Below are 13485 nucleotides of genomic sequence, written 5' to 3'. Positions count from 1 at the left end.
GTAAGCTTGCAGCAAATATAAAAACCGACTGCAAAAGCTTTTATAAATATGTCAAGAGGAAAAGATTGGTGAAATCCAGAGTAGGTCCCTTGCAGTCGGAATCAGGGAAATATATAATGGGGAATAAGGAAATGGCAGACCAATTAAATTCTTACTTTAGTTCTGTTTTTACAAGAGAGGATATAAATAACCTCCCAAGGATGTTGGGAAACATAGAGACTAATGCAAGGGAGGAACTGAAAGAAATCAGTATCTCCAAGGACATGGTCTTGGGGAAATTGATGGGATTGAAGGCAGATAAATCCCAAGGGCCTGATAATCTACATCCTAGGGTACTTAAGGAAGTGGCCATTCAGATAGCAGATGCTTTAAGAATTATTTTCCAGAACTCGATAGACTCAGGATCAGTACCCATGGATTGGAGGGTAGCTAATGTTACCCCACTATTTAAAAAGGGGGGTAGAGAAAAAGCGGGGAATTATCGGCTGGTGAGCCTTACATCAATAGTGGGCAAAATGATGGAATCCATTATTAAGGATGTAATAGCGGAGCATATGACTAGCAGAGAAGGGATCGGATGGAGTCAACATGGATTTACAAAAGGTAAATCATGCTTGACAAATCTATTGGAATTCTTTGAGATGGTGACAGGTAAAATAGATGGGGGAGAGCCAGTGGATGTGGTGTACCTGGACTTCCAAAAGGCCTTTGATAAGGTCCCGCATAAACGACTGGCTTCCAAAATCAAGGCTCATGGGATTGGGGGAAAAGTATTGATGTGGATTGAGAACTGGCTGGCAGGTAGAAGACAGAGAGTTGGGATAAATGGCTCATTTTCTGAGTGGCAGGCGGTGACCAGTGGGGTGCCACAGGGATCTGTACTGGGACCCCAGCTGTTCACAATTTACATTAATGATCTGGATGAGGGGATTGGATGTAATATCTCCAAATTTGCAGATGACACTAAGCTAGGAGGGGTTGTGTGCACGGAAGAGGGGGTCAGGAAGCTCCAGTGTGATTTGGATAAATTGAGGGACTGGGCAGATACATGGCAAATGCACTACAATGTGGATAATTGTGAGGTTATCCACTTTGGTAATACAAACCGGAGGGCAGATTACTATTTGAATGGCAATAGATTAAGAGATGGGGAAGTGCAGAGAGACCTAGGGGTACTTGAACACCAGTCTCTGAAGGCGAGCATGCAGGTACAGCAGGCAGTTAAAAAGGCAAATGGTATGTTGGCCTTCATATCAAGAGGGTTTGAGTATAGGAACAAGGATACTTTACTGCAGCTGTACAGGGCCTTGGTGAGACCACACCTGGAGTATTGTGTGCAGTTTTGGTCACCTTATCTAAGGAAGGATGTTCTTGCAATGGAGGGAGTGCAGAGGCGATTCACCAGGCTGATACCTGGAATGGCAGGAATGACTTATGAGGAAAGATTGCGTAAATTGGGATTGTACTCGCTGGAGTTTAGAAGATTGAGAGGGGATCTCATAGAGACATATAAAATTCTGGCAGGACTGGACAGAATGGATGCAGATGGGATGTTTCCAATGATGGGAAAATCCAGAACCCGGGCCATGGTTTGAGGATAATAGGCAAACCATTTAGGACCGAGATGAGGAGGAATTTCTTTACCCAGAGGGTGGTGAATCTGTGGAATTCATTGCCACAGAGGGCAGTAGAGGCAGGTTCATTAAATATATTTAAGAGAGAATTAGATATATTTCTTCAGTATAAGGGTATTAAAGGTTACGGAGAGAAGGCGGGGACGGGGTACTGAACCTTAAGATCAGCCATGATCTCGTTGAATGGCGGAGCAGGCTCGAAGTGTCGAATGACCTACTCCTGCTCCTATCTTCTATGTTTCTAAATGGGGAACAGAGCTGGCGTGAATACTGAATTTTGTTCTGCTATTCTCCTTGTTAATGGACCAGGTATAGAAGTCTGTCATCGGCACCAATATTTGGGTAGAAGGGAGCTGCTATGATGGGATGGGTTCTACCTGAACAGTGGTGGGACTCAGGTCCTGGTGAATTGCAGTCGAAAGGGCTTTGAATTAGATAGTAGGGAGGTGGGTTCAACCAATTGGAAAAGTATGGGTAAATGTAAAGTGAAGGAGAGCATTGAACATGTTACTGAAGTCAAAGAAACTTTAGAAAAGGATAAGAATTTAAACTCGCAGAGACAAAAGTGAGAAGAAGGGTAGTAAATCCAGGATGAAAGGTGCAGTGTTTAAATATACACAGAAACAAAGCTGATGAGCTTAAAGTGCCATAATAAATTGGTAGGTATGACATTGTGGGCTTCATAGACTGGTGGCTGATAGCAGATCACAATTGAGAGGCAAACATTCAAGGATGCACATCGTATTGGAAAGATGGACTAGTGGTTAGAAGAGGTAGGGTGGCTCTGTTGGATGAAAATGAAATCAAATCCTCAGCAAAAAGGGACATGGGATCAGACAACGTAGAATCCTTATGGGTAGAATTGAGTAACCACAAGGATAAAAAGACCCTGATGTGAGTGATATATATCTACCAGCCAGGATAGGAGTTGAGAGTGTGACAAATTATGTTATATCATATGTAGATATGTTTTAAAGGAGATAAATTGTGGTAGTTTTTTAGTGTAGGTTGCAAACAAATACTTCACAACACAGATCTCATTTAAAATGCCAGAGCTCTTCTCAAGCCAGACAGTTCAGGCTCTGGCTTTGCAAAAACTTTGAAGAATGCCTATGGAGACTTCACAAGTAGGTGTTACTTGGTCATGCTGTGGAGTAATGGATTATTGTTTTGGAAAGCAGATGAACGAACGCAGAAGATTGGGTCCGGTGCCACAGTCAGTGTAATGCAGTTTGCTGTTCTAAGAGGGTCATGTGGTTTTCTCTGAGTGAGAGAGAGAGGGAATTCAGTTCTATAGTTCAGCAGCAGCAGCTGGGACTGGAACAGGACAAGCTGGCAAACTTGTGGAAAAAAAAACATTTTGAAGATGGGTTGTGAGTTCTTAGTTCAGTCTGGTCAAAGCCCTTGTGGTCCATACAAGAGGAGATGGGTGGCTTTATTATGTTTAACTTGGAATAAGGTGACCTGAAAGAAAGAGGTTATCATCTGGAAAACCCTGATAGGGCAAGTTTCTTCGGCAAGACACTGAAGTGGCTGTTCGGAAGGAATCAGTTTGTATCTAACGAGCAACAAATCTCTTTCTGAAAACCAACAAGCACCTTCTTGAGTGGTAACCATTTACCTTTCAAGCACCAAAGCGTGGTGAACTTCATAAATGTTAAATTCTGTGCACAGTATAAGAATTGCCTGATACTGGTGAACTTGGAGGAGTGAGAAGTGAGATTGGACTGTGAATCAAAGAATTTTTCTGAACTTATGCACACATTACACAGACGTGCGCTTAGAATTAGAAGGGGGTTAAGTTAGATTGTTAATAGTAGTAAGTTAAAGTTTGATCTTATTTTTATGTTTAGAGAAAATTAAAAGTAACTTTTGCTGAAGTAATCATTTGTCTTGGTGAATTTCTATTGCTGCTGGGTTTTGGGGTCCTATGGGCTTAGAGAAGGCATGTAAGAAAGCTGCTGTTGCAGTGGTCATGGTAGACGGGAAGATATCATTGGTGCTGGATCTCCAGAGAAGAAATTTGTGAAATGCAAATGTGATTGCTTTTTGGAGCAGCTTGTGATCAAGTTGAAAAAGGGAAAAGACAATTCTGGACTTGGTGTTGTGCAATGAACAGGATTTTTGATTAGTGAGCTTAAAGCAAAGGAACACTTGGAATGCAGTGATTACGGTATGATAGAATTCACTTTATAGTTTGAGAAGTTGAAGCTAAAAGTAGATGTATTGGTATTACAGCTGAGTAAAAGGGACGAAACAGGAACTGGCCAAAGTTGATTGGAAGATGTTCCCAACAGGGAAGACAGTAAAACAACGAGAAGAGTTTTTGGGAATAATTTGAAAGATGAAGGATTACTTCATCCCAAAGATGGGACATTCTAAAGCAATGGTTTTCAAACTTTTTCTTTCCACTCCCATACCCACCTTATGTAATCCCTATGCCATAGATGCTCTGTGATTATTAAAGGATTACGTAAAGTGGGTATGGGAGTGGAAAGAAAAGGTTTGAAAACCACTGTTTTAATCGTCCCTAATTGACTCATTGTGTACATAGTTTCATAACTCCAAAGGAAATGGGTCAATGACAATCTTTCTCAAGCAAAGTATTTCAATAACAATTGGGTCTAGAGCAGTGGTTCTCAACTTTTTTTCCCCCACTTCCATACCACCTTAAGTGATCCCTTACTAATCACAGAGCACCGATGAGACTGTGATTACTTAAGGTGGTATGAGAATGGAGAGAAAAAGTTTGAAAACCATTGTGCTAAAGGCAGGATGAGGCAGCTATGGCTGACCAGGGAAGTCTGAGGCAGTATGAAAGCAAAAGGCAAGGTTTTAGTAGTTCTGAATGGGAATATTTGATCATTCCTGTCAGAGCTGCTCGCAAAGAGACGCCACTGTCAGGCGCCATCAGATCCAAAGAGCAAACAATACTGCAAAAATTAGCAGGTAGCTAGAGGAATTAGATGACAGAATTGCTGTCTTATGACCACTTCGGGGAATATACAAAGATAGATGGAGTGGAAAGCAGGGAACCTGCAGAGGGACTTGGACAAATGGGCAAAGAAGCGACAGATGGAATTTGGCACAGGGAAGTATATGGTCATGTACTTTGGTAAAAGGAATAGGGATAGGATTCAGAATGTGGATGTCCAAAGGGAATTTGGAGTCCTTACACAGGATTTCCTATAGGTTAATTTGCTGATTGAGTTGGTGGTCAATGTGATAATTGCAACGTGAATATTCATTTTGAGAGAACTAGAATATAAAAGCAAGCATGTAATGCTGAGTTTTTATAAAGGCACTGATCTGAAAACATTTGGAGTACTGAGAGCAGTTTTGAATCCCATATCAAAGGAAGGATGTGCTGGCATTGGAGAGGGTCCAGAGGAGGATTCAAAGCATAAGAACCTGCTCCACTACATCAAGTGCATTGGCTGTCAATGGGAAACTTTGTTGCATGAGAGTTTGAACGACGAGAAGAGTTGTAGTTGTTCTTGAAGATGCAAAAAAGAACCTACTTCAATGAAAAGCTGTGGGTATTTCGCCTTGGCTAGCTTGTGGGTATTTGAGATCAATTGAACAAATTGAATGTTTATACAAAAGTTTGAAAACTGGAAACACAAGGGTGAGGGAGGGAACTTTGCCATGTTGGAATTTCTTTGAGCAGTTGCTGTTGCAAAAGAAGTTGTCTTGTATCTCAGCTGCCTCTGAGGAGAATTCTTGCCAGAAATCAGCCGAGATGGACTGGCACTGGTGAGGAATCCCTTTCTTGTTAAATTCTTTTTTTTAAACTTTATTTATTCGTTCAAAAAACAAATAGTACATAACATATACAACAATTAACCATAAACATGAACGTTATTTTTTATATATAGAGAAAAAAGAAAAAAAAAAGAACCCCCCACTTCAGCCAACTCTCCTAAGGAGAGCCATAAAGAAAGAAAAAAGAAAAAATATTAAAGAAAAATTAAACATACATATTAAGATCTAATCAATATAAATTGAAATGTAAATATTCTCAGTATAACAACCACTTATTAATAAAAAAACTATAATGATCACACAAAACATATGTAATTTTTTCCATTATTAAACAATATTCCATCTCATTATGCCACCTATTAATATCAATCATATTTGTATCTTTCCACATACTAGCAATACATTTTTTCGCTACAGATACAGCTAAATATACAAAAGCAAGTTGAAACTTATCTAATCCCAAACCTTTCAGAGGTTGCAAACTACCCAATAAAAATACTGTTGGATCTAAAAGTATTTTAATCTTATACAGGTATTCTAAAAACAACTGAATTTTCTTCCAAAAAGATTGTATATTTATACATGACCAAACAGCATGAAAAAAAAGTTCCAACAGAATTACCACATCTAAAACACAAATCTGATTCATGAAAACCATACTTTTTTAATTTTTCAGGTGTTAAGTATAATTGATGTAAAAAATTATAGTTAATCATTGCATAATGTGCATTTATCAATCTAGTTACACTATCATAACAGATATCTAACCAATTATCCTCGGAAAAAATAAAACCAGTATCCACTTCCCATTTACTTTTAGATCTATCCCAACCCATTTTATCCATACCATCCTGTAATATTTGATACATAGATGAAATATAACCCTTCTCTGGTACTTTATAAGAAAAGTCTCAAATTTAGTCATTTCAGGTAAAATCATATCTCTACCAAACGTACATTTTACCAAAGATCAAATTTGATAATAGAGAAACAAAGAGTTCTTATCAATACCAAAACTGTCCCTCATCTGATTAAAAGATAAAAATTTACCCTCTTTAAAACAATCTCCCAAATTTTTCACACCTTTAAATCTCCAATGCAATAAACTTCAATTATGTATTGAAAAGGAAATAAGTTGATTATTATACAACGGAGTCAAAGCTGATAATTTACCTCTAGAGCTTATCATTTTATTTTTCTTTATCCATAACTTCATTAGATGTTTTAATATAGGCACATTATATTGCTGTAACAAATTTATATTCCATCTAAACAAAAATTGATGTATTTCAAATTCAGAAATATTTGCCATCTCAATTTTGGTCCAACTAGGAGGCCGTACCAAATCCATCAATGAACTAATAAATTTAAGTTGGGCTGCTTCATAATCATTTTGAAAATGTGGTAAACGTAATCCCCCTAACTCATATTTCCAAGTTAATTTATTCAAAGCTACTCTTGAAAATTTACCTCTCCATAAAAACTCCCTAACCATTTTATTCAAATCTCGAAAAAAAATATTATCAAGTAAATACGGAATAGATTGAAACAAATATTGCATACACGGAAAAATATTCATCTTAATTGTATTTATCCTACCTAATAAATTAATAGGTAAATCTTTCCATTTAATCAAATCAGTTTTAATTTTTTTTATTAACAGAACTTAATTTAATTTATATAAAGATTGATAATTAACATTCAAAATTATACCCAAATATTTAATTTGATCAGTCCATTTCAAATTAATAATATTCTTATAAACTGAATAATCTCCTTCACTTACCGGTAATATTTCACTTTTTTCCCAATTAACTTTATATCCAGAAAGACATCCATATTGTATTAAACACTCCTTCAAGTGCAAAAGTGACTGAGCTGGGTTTGTTAAATACACCAATACATCATCAGCAAATAAATTAATTTTATACTCCTCATCTAAAACTTTCATGCCTTGTATCTGTGTATTTTGTCTTATGAGCTGTCCTAAAGGTTCAATCACTAACGCAAACAAAGCTGGTGATAAAGGACAACGAGTTGATCGAGTCAATTTAAAAGGTTCTGAAATCAAACTATTCATCAATACTCTAGCTACCGGTTTACTATATAAAGCCTTAATCCAACCAATAAAGAAAGGACCAAACTTAAATTTCTCCAGAACTTTAAGCAAAAATTCCACTCAACTCTTATCAAATGCTTTTTCTGTATCTAAAGATATCACCATCGGGTGATCTGAAGATTGTCGAAATCTATTTATCAAACTAATCACGCGCAGAATATTATCTGAAGCATATCTATTCTTTATAAAACCTGTTTGATTCATATGAATCAACTTAGGTAAAAATTTAGCCAATCTATTCGCTAATATTTTAGCTATTATTTTATAATCTGACTTCCAGGCCAGAAGAAAACTGAGGTCCTCCATCAGCCAGCTCCCCACCATGACTACCAGCCCCCCCACATCTCCATCGGGCACACAAAACTCAAAACGGTCAACCAGTTTACCTATCTCGGCTGCACCATTTCATCAGATGCAAGGATCGACAATGAGATAGACAACAGACTCGCCAAGGCAAATAGCGCCTTTGGAAGACTACACAAAAGAGTCTGGAAAAACAACCAACTGAAAAACCTCACAAAGATAAGCGTATACAGAGCCGTTGTCATACCCACACTCCTGTTCGGCTCCGAATCATGGGTCCTCTACCGGCACCACCTACGGCTCCTAGAACGCTTCCACCAGCGTTGTCTCCGCTCCATCCTCAACATCCATTGGAGCGCTCACACCCCTAACGTCGAGGTACTCGAGATGGCAGAGGTCGACAGCATCGAGTCCACGCTGCTGAAGATCCAGCTGCGCTGGATGGGTCACGTCTCCAGAATGGAGGACCATCGCCTTCCCAAGATCGTATTATATGGCGAGCTCTCCACTGGCCACCGTGACAGAGGTGCACCAAAGAAAAGGTACAAGGACTGCCTAAAGAAATCTCTTGGTGCCTGCCACATTGACCACCGCCAGTGGGCTGATAACGCCTCAAACCGTGCATCTTGGCGCCTCACAGTTTGGCGGGCAGCAGCCTCCTTTGAAGAAGACTGCAGAGCCCACCTCACTGACAAAAGGCAAAGGAGGAAAAACCCAACACCCAACCCCAACCAACCAATTTTCCCTTGCAACCGCTGCAATCGTGTCTGCCTGTCCCGCATCGGACTGGTCAGCCACAAACGAGCCTGCAGCTGACGTGGACTTTTTACCCCCTCCATAAATCTTCGTCCGCGAAGCCAAGCCAAAGAAAAAATTTTATAATCTACATTTAACAACAAAATTGGTCTATATGAAGATACTTTCAAAGTATCTCTATCTTTTTTTTGGAATTACTGTAATTAAAGCACTAGAACAAGACTCAGGTAATTCATAATGTTTTCCAACTTGACATAATACATCTCCAAACACTGTAGAGAAATCATCATAAAAAATTTTATAAAATTCAATCGAAAATCCATCATCACCTGGCGATTTACCGTTCGGCATTTCCATCATAGCCATTTTAATTTCCGAATCAGTAAATGGCTCTTCTAACTCCTGTACATCTGCATCCTCTAATATTGGTAAATTCAACTGTGATTAAAAAAAGATCAATCGATCTAGTTTCTTGTTTTTCTTCAGATATATATAACTTTTTATAAAATGAACAAAATTCATCATTAATCTCACGAGGTTTATAAGTAATAAAAGAATTCCGTCTAACAGCATTAATAGTCCTTGAAACCTGTTTTTTCTTTAACTGCCACGCCACAAAGCTTCTTTAACTGGATTAAATCGACGTCGATGTTGAATGACCTCTTGACTGAAGTCAGGATTAAAATAAACTCTGCTATTCTGAATCAATAATGGAGTTTGTCATTGTCTCGCATTTTGCACTGCTAGTCGAAGTATTGCTTCTCTGTCCAAATAATTCAAACATCGAATTATTACCGGTCTCGGTGGTTGACCAGGTAAAGGTGTTCTTCTTAAAGCTCTATGAGCTCTTTCCACTACCAAGCCTCCAGAAATTTTTTTTGCCCTAATACTTGTGGGATCCAGTCTTTAAAAAAACGAAGAGGATCTTGTCCTTCTATTTTTCTTCTTTCTTCTTCTTTTTTGGCTTGGCTTCGCGGACGAAGATTTATGGAGGGGTAATGTCCATGTCAGCTGCAGGCTCGTTTGTGGCTAACAAGTCCGATGCGGGTCAGGCAGACACGGTTGCAGCAGTTGCAAGGGAAAATTGGTTGGATGGGGTTGGGTGTTGGGTTTTTCCTCCTTTGTCTTTTGTCAGTGAGGTGGGCTCTGCGGTCTTCTTCAAAGGAGGTTGCTGCCCGCCGAACTGTGAGGCGCCAAGATGCAAACCAACAATTTTCACATTATTCCTTCTACTTTGATTCTCCAAGTAATCTATTTTCCTCTCTAACTCCTTCTCACATTCTCCCAATTCTATGACTGATTTTTCAACCTTCAACACTTTTTCTGTGTTAGAAACCACTTGTTTTTTACAGTCCAAAATAGCAGTCTGAAATTTTAAAAATTCTTCATAAGATGCATCCACATGTGCTTTAACTGTATTTAATTCTGAACTTATACGAGCATTCATTTGAACCATCTCATTCATTAAAGGTTGAATGACAGCATTTAACTGCATTTACTGTAACTCAGTAAAGCTCAGCCCTGCTTTCTCTGACGTAGTGGCAGCTCCTGCTGCAACTCAATAAAAGGCATTTTACAAGTTTTACTGCGGGTCTGAACTCCCAGCGACGGCACCCCGACTTCCTCAGGGGGTCACTGCTGGTCTCCCCCCACAGCTCGTTTTTTTCACAAAATCATGGAGGAAAATGATATCTTCAGGTTGAATTGCTTCCTGATGCATTTCCCACAATGGAGTAATCTTCCTGCGTGCTCCCTCCGTTAAAATCAAAAGACTTTCAAAATCAGGATCCACTTCTTGGGAACACGCACCTTCTTCCAGAGAACAGGTAATTCCAGCGCCATCCTTCACTTGGTGAGTAGTAGATATTTTTTTTTCAACTCCCACAGGCAGTCTTTGTGGTTTAGACACTGAAGAAATTAAACCTGAAGCTGTATCAAGTCATTTAGGCCCCATATCTTCAGCACTTCGCAAATGTAACTTCTTCTGCACTTGAGGTTTAATATTTTTACCATTAATGGCCATAATAGTTCCTTAATACTTTAAACTAAAATTTTAAAAGTTTAAACTTGAAAACAAAGGGTTAAAAAGTGGGTACTTAAAAGTCTGGCCAGAGAGGTCGAGATTACACGTCTAGACTCTATGCCATCTTGCCATGCCCCCGTTAAAGTCAATGAAGTCCCTGATGCAAGATGAACTCACTGACCGTCAAAATTATTCTGGATGCAGAGATGTGTTTGAGACAGTCCATCTCTGAGTCTTGGGCAAAATGGCGGATAGTTACCTCAACATTGTGAAGGAGTGTCTTCAGGAGATCTTGTCCTTCATGATCACTTATCTTTGTGAATCAGGTTTTCTAGTTTTGCTGCAGTTGAAGACAAAACCAGATTGAAATGGAGCCAGATCTCAGGTGTGCATTTTCTACAACAGAACCAAGGATGTGGAAACTGGTGAAGAAACTTATTAAAGTGGCTTGAGCTTTGAATTTGATTGGGAGTTTTTATGTTTAGTGTGTGTTTGGAGTGTTTTTTTGTTCTTTAATAATGTCAAATAAAATTATTTAAATTAGATAAAGATGTATTTCTTACAGAGCAGCTTTTGACTTGAAAATATTGCTCAGTCATTCCCAGTAGTAGACTATGGCATTTTAGGCCAGAAGCCAGGTGGGCCTTTAGACTGAAAAAGGTTGAGAACCACTGATCTAGTGGTTCATCAATAAGCTGCTCTAAAAAGCCATCTCAAAGGCATTCTTCAAATTCTCCCTCTTGTGATCAACTCCCAACCTGTGGCAACAAAGTCCACTGATTTACCACTCTCTGGCTAAAGAAATTGCACTGCCATTCAATCCTGAAGTTGTGCCCTCTTGTCCAAGATTCTCCCACCATGGGAAACAACCTTTGTACATCAACTCTGTTCATATCTTTCAACATTTGAAATGTTTCAATGACTGACCATCCCCCCTCCCCCCACTCCCATTCCCCTAAATTCCAATGATTAAGGCCAAAATCTGTTAAATGCTCCTCATAAGATAATCCTTGTCTATTAACATATAACTGCTCATACAAACCTGCTGTGACTCAACTATTTATTTAACAATAATATTTAAAAATATATTTGTGTATATATATATATATATATATATATATATATACACATGCAAGGTGCCTATGTATCATTTGTCTGCATGTGAGTTTGAAGTATGTTGCACCAAGGACTGGAGAACGTTGTTTTGTTGGGCTGTACTTGTACAATTGAATGACAAATTTAAATTTGAAGCATGTTGAATGTTTAGAATTCAAACGGGAGAAGTTGGAAGGACAATCATTGAGTTTATTTAAAATAGAAACCAATATATTTCAAGATATTAAAGAAATTGGTCAATATGGGGATAGTGAGGAGCATGTTGCTGAGATGCAGGAGGCTTGGCTTTGAATGAAGCTCCATTGGTGTGTTTGCTCAGGTTTTATGCAGATTCATTCTAACATTGCTCAGAACTTCTTGATAAATACCTTCTTGAAATGCTGCCTTCTAATGTTGTTGGTTTGAAATTCAGATATATGGAAGCTTATTTTGTCTGAATAAAATGTCCCAAACTCTTATCACCTGAGATTAACTAGCTTGTAATTCTATCTGCCACTGCCTGGTGGATCTATCTTTTCGATCACTGACCTTTGGACCTTCATTTGGTCTATAGTTAGTATCCTCAAATGCCCATTTTAATACTGAACCCCATGTTGTGAGGAATCAGCTGCTTCACATTTATTTGCAAAATGTGTTAACTTTTTTGCAAAACGTCTGAGAAAATTAGCACTAAAAAGCCATTAGAAGGTAAATATCATAATTGTTGAGTTTCCATTCACCTCAACTCCCTACTTAACTCAGCTTCAGTAAATAAGAAATGTATTGCCAGGATCAATTAACTAACATCTGCTATTAGTGAAATGGATCAATGATACGTAGTTTGTCCATCCCTACAATTATACAAGTAACCTCTTGATTTACAGGTGGAGTTTAACCAACTACACAGGTGGAGCAATTATTAGTGCAAATTATGAACATGGGGACAAGGCAAGTCACCTATTGGCCCACCAATTAACATGTCAGGCTGCATCAAGGCTGATACCTCAAATTAGAGACTCCTCCAATAACATCAGATCCCATGGAAATTAATTCAGAGACTATGTTCTAACGGACCACTTAAAAATGGGCGATGGGCCACAGTTGGCCCATGGGCTAGTTTGGCCACCCCTGTTCCAGTGTAGAAAATACTTGCCATGTACACTTGCTAAAATGTTCTCCATGTTGTGTGTAATATGTATTCAGCAAATGTCTTTAGCCACAGGTATGATGCCAGAGGATTGGAGGATACATATGTTATTCCGTTGTTTTAAAACGGCTCCAAAAGTAACCCTGGAAATTATAGATCAGGAGACTGATGTCAGTAGTAGGCAAGTTATTGGAATGTGTACTTAGGGAACAGGTATGCAAGAATTTGAATAACCAGGGACTGATTAGGGATAATCAACATAGCTTTGTGTATGGTAGGTCTTGTTTAACCAAACTTAAAGTTTTTCGAGGAAGTTAGCAGGAATGTTGATGAAGGAAAGACTGTGGATGTTGTCTGCATGGACTTTAGTAAGGCCTTTGACAAGGTCCCACATGGGAGATTAGTCAGAAATGTTCAGACACTAGGTATTCATGGGTAGGTATTCAACTGGATTTGACATTGGCTACACGAGAGAAGCCAGAGAGTAGTGGTGGAGGATTGCTTCTCAGACTGAAGGCTTGTGCCTATTATGTGTCTCAGGGATTGGTGCTGGGCCCATTGTTGTTTGTCATCTATGTCAACGATCTGGATGATAATATGGTAAATTGGATTAGCAAATGTGCAGATGACACTAAGATTGGAG

The 13485-nt window shown here is 38.7% G+C and overlaps 1 long non-coding RNA gene across 1 annotated transcript in view; it reads left to right on the top strand.

The window, feature by feature from the left end:
* The window catches only part of LOC138736047 (uncharacterized), a 40858-nt gene that overhangs the window by 966 nt on the left and 26407 nt on the right, over positions 1–13485 (top strand). The gene's annotated exons all lie outside the window — the stretch shown is intronic.

Source organism: Narcine bancroftii, chromosome 6 (genome assembly GCF_036971445.1).
Source record: "Narcine bancroftii isolate sNarBan1 chromosome 6, sNarBan1.hap1, whole genome shotgun sequence".
Taxonomy (NCBI): domain Eukaryota; kingdom Metazoa; phylum Chordata; class Chondrichthyes; order Torpediniformes; family Narcinidae; genus Narcine; species Narcine bancroftii.
This window is presented reverse-complemented; position numbering and strand designations above follow the sequence as displayed.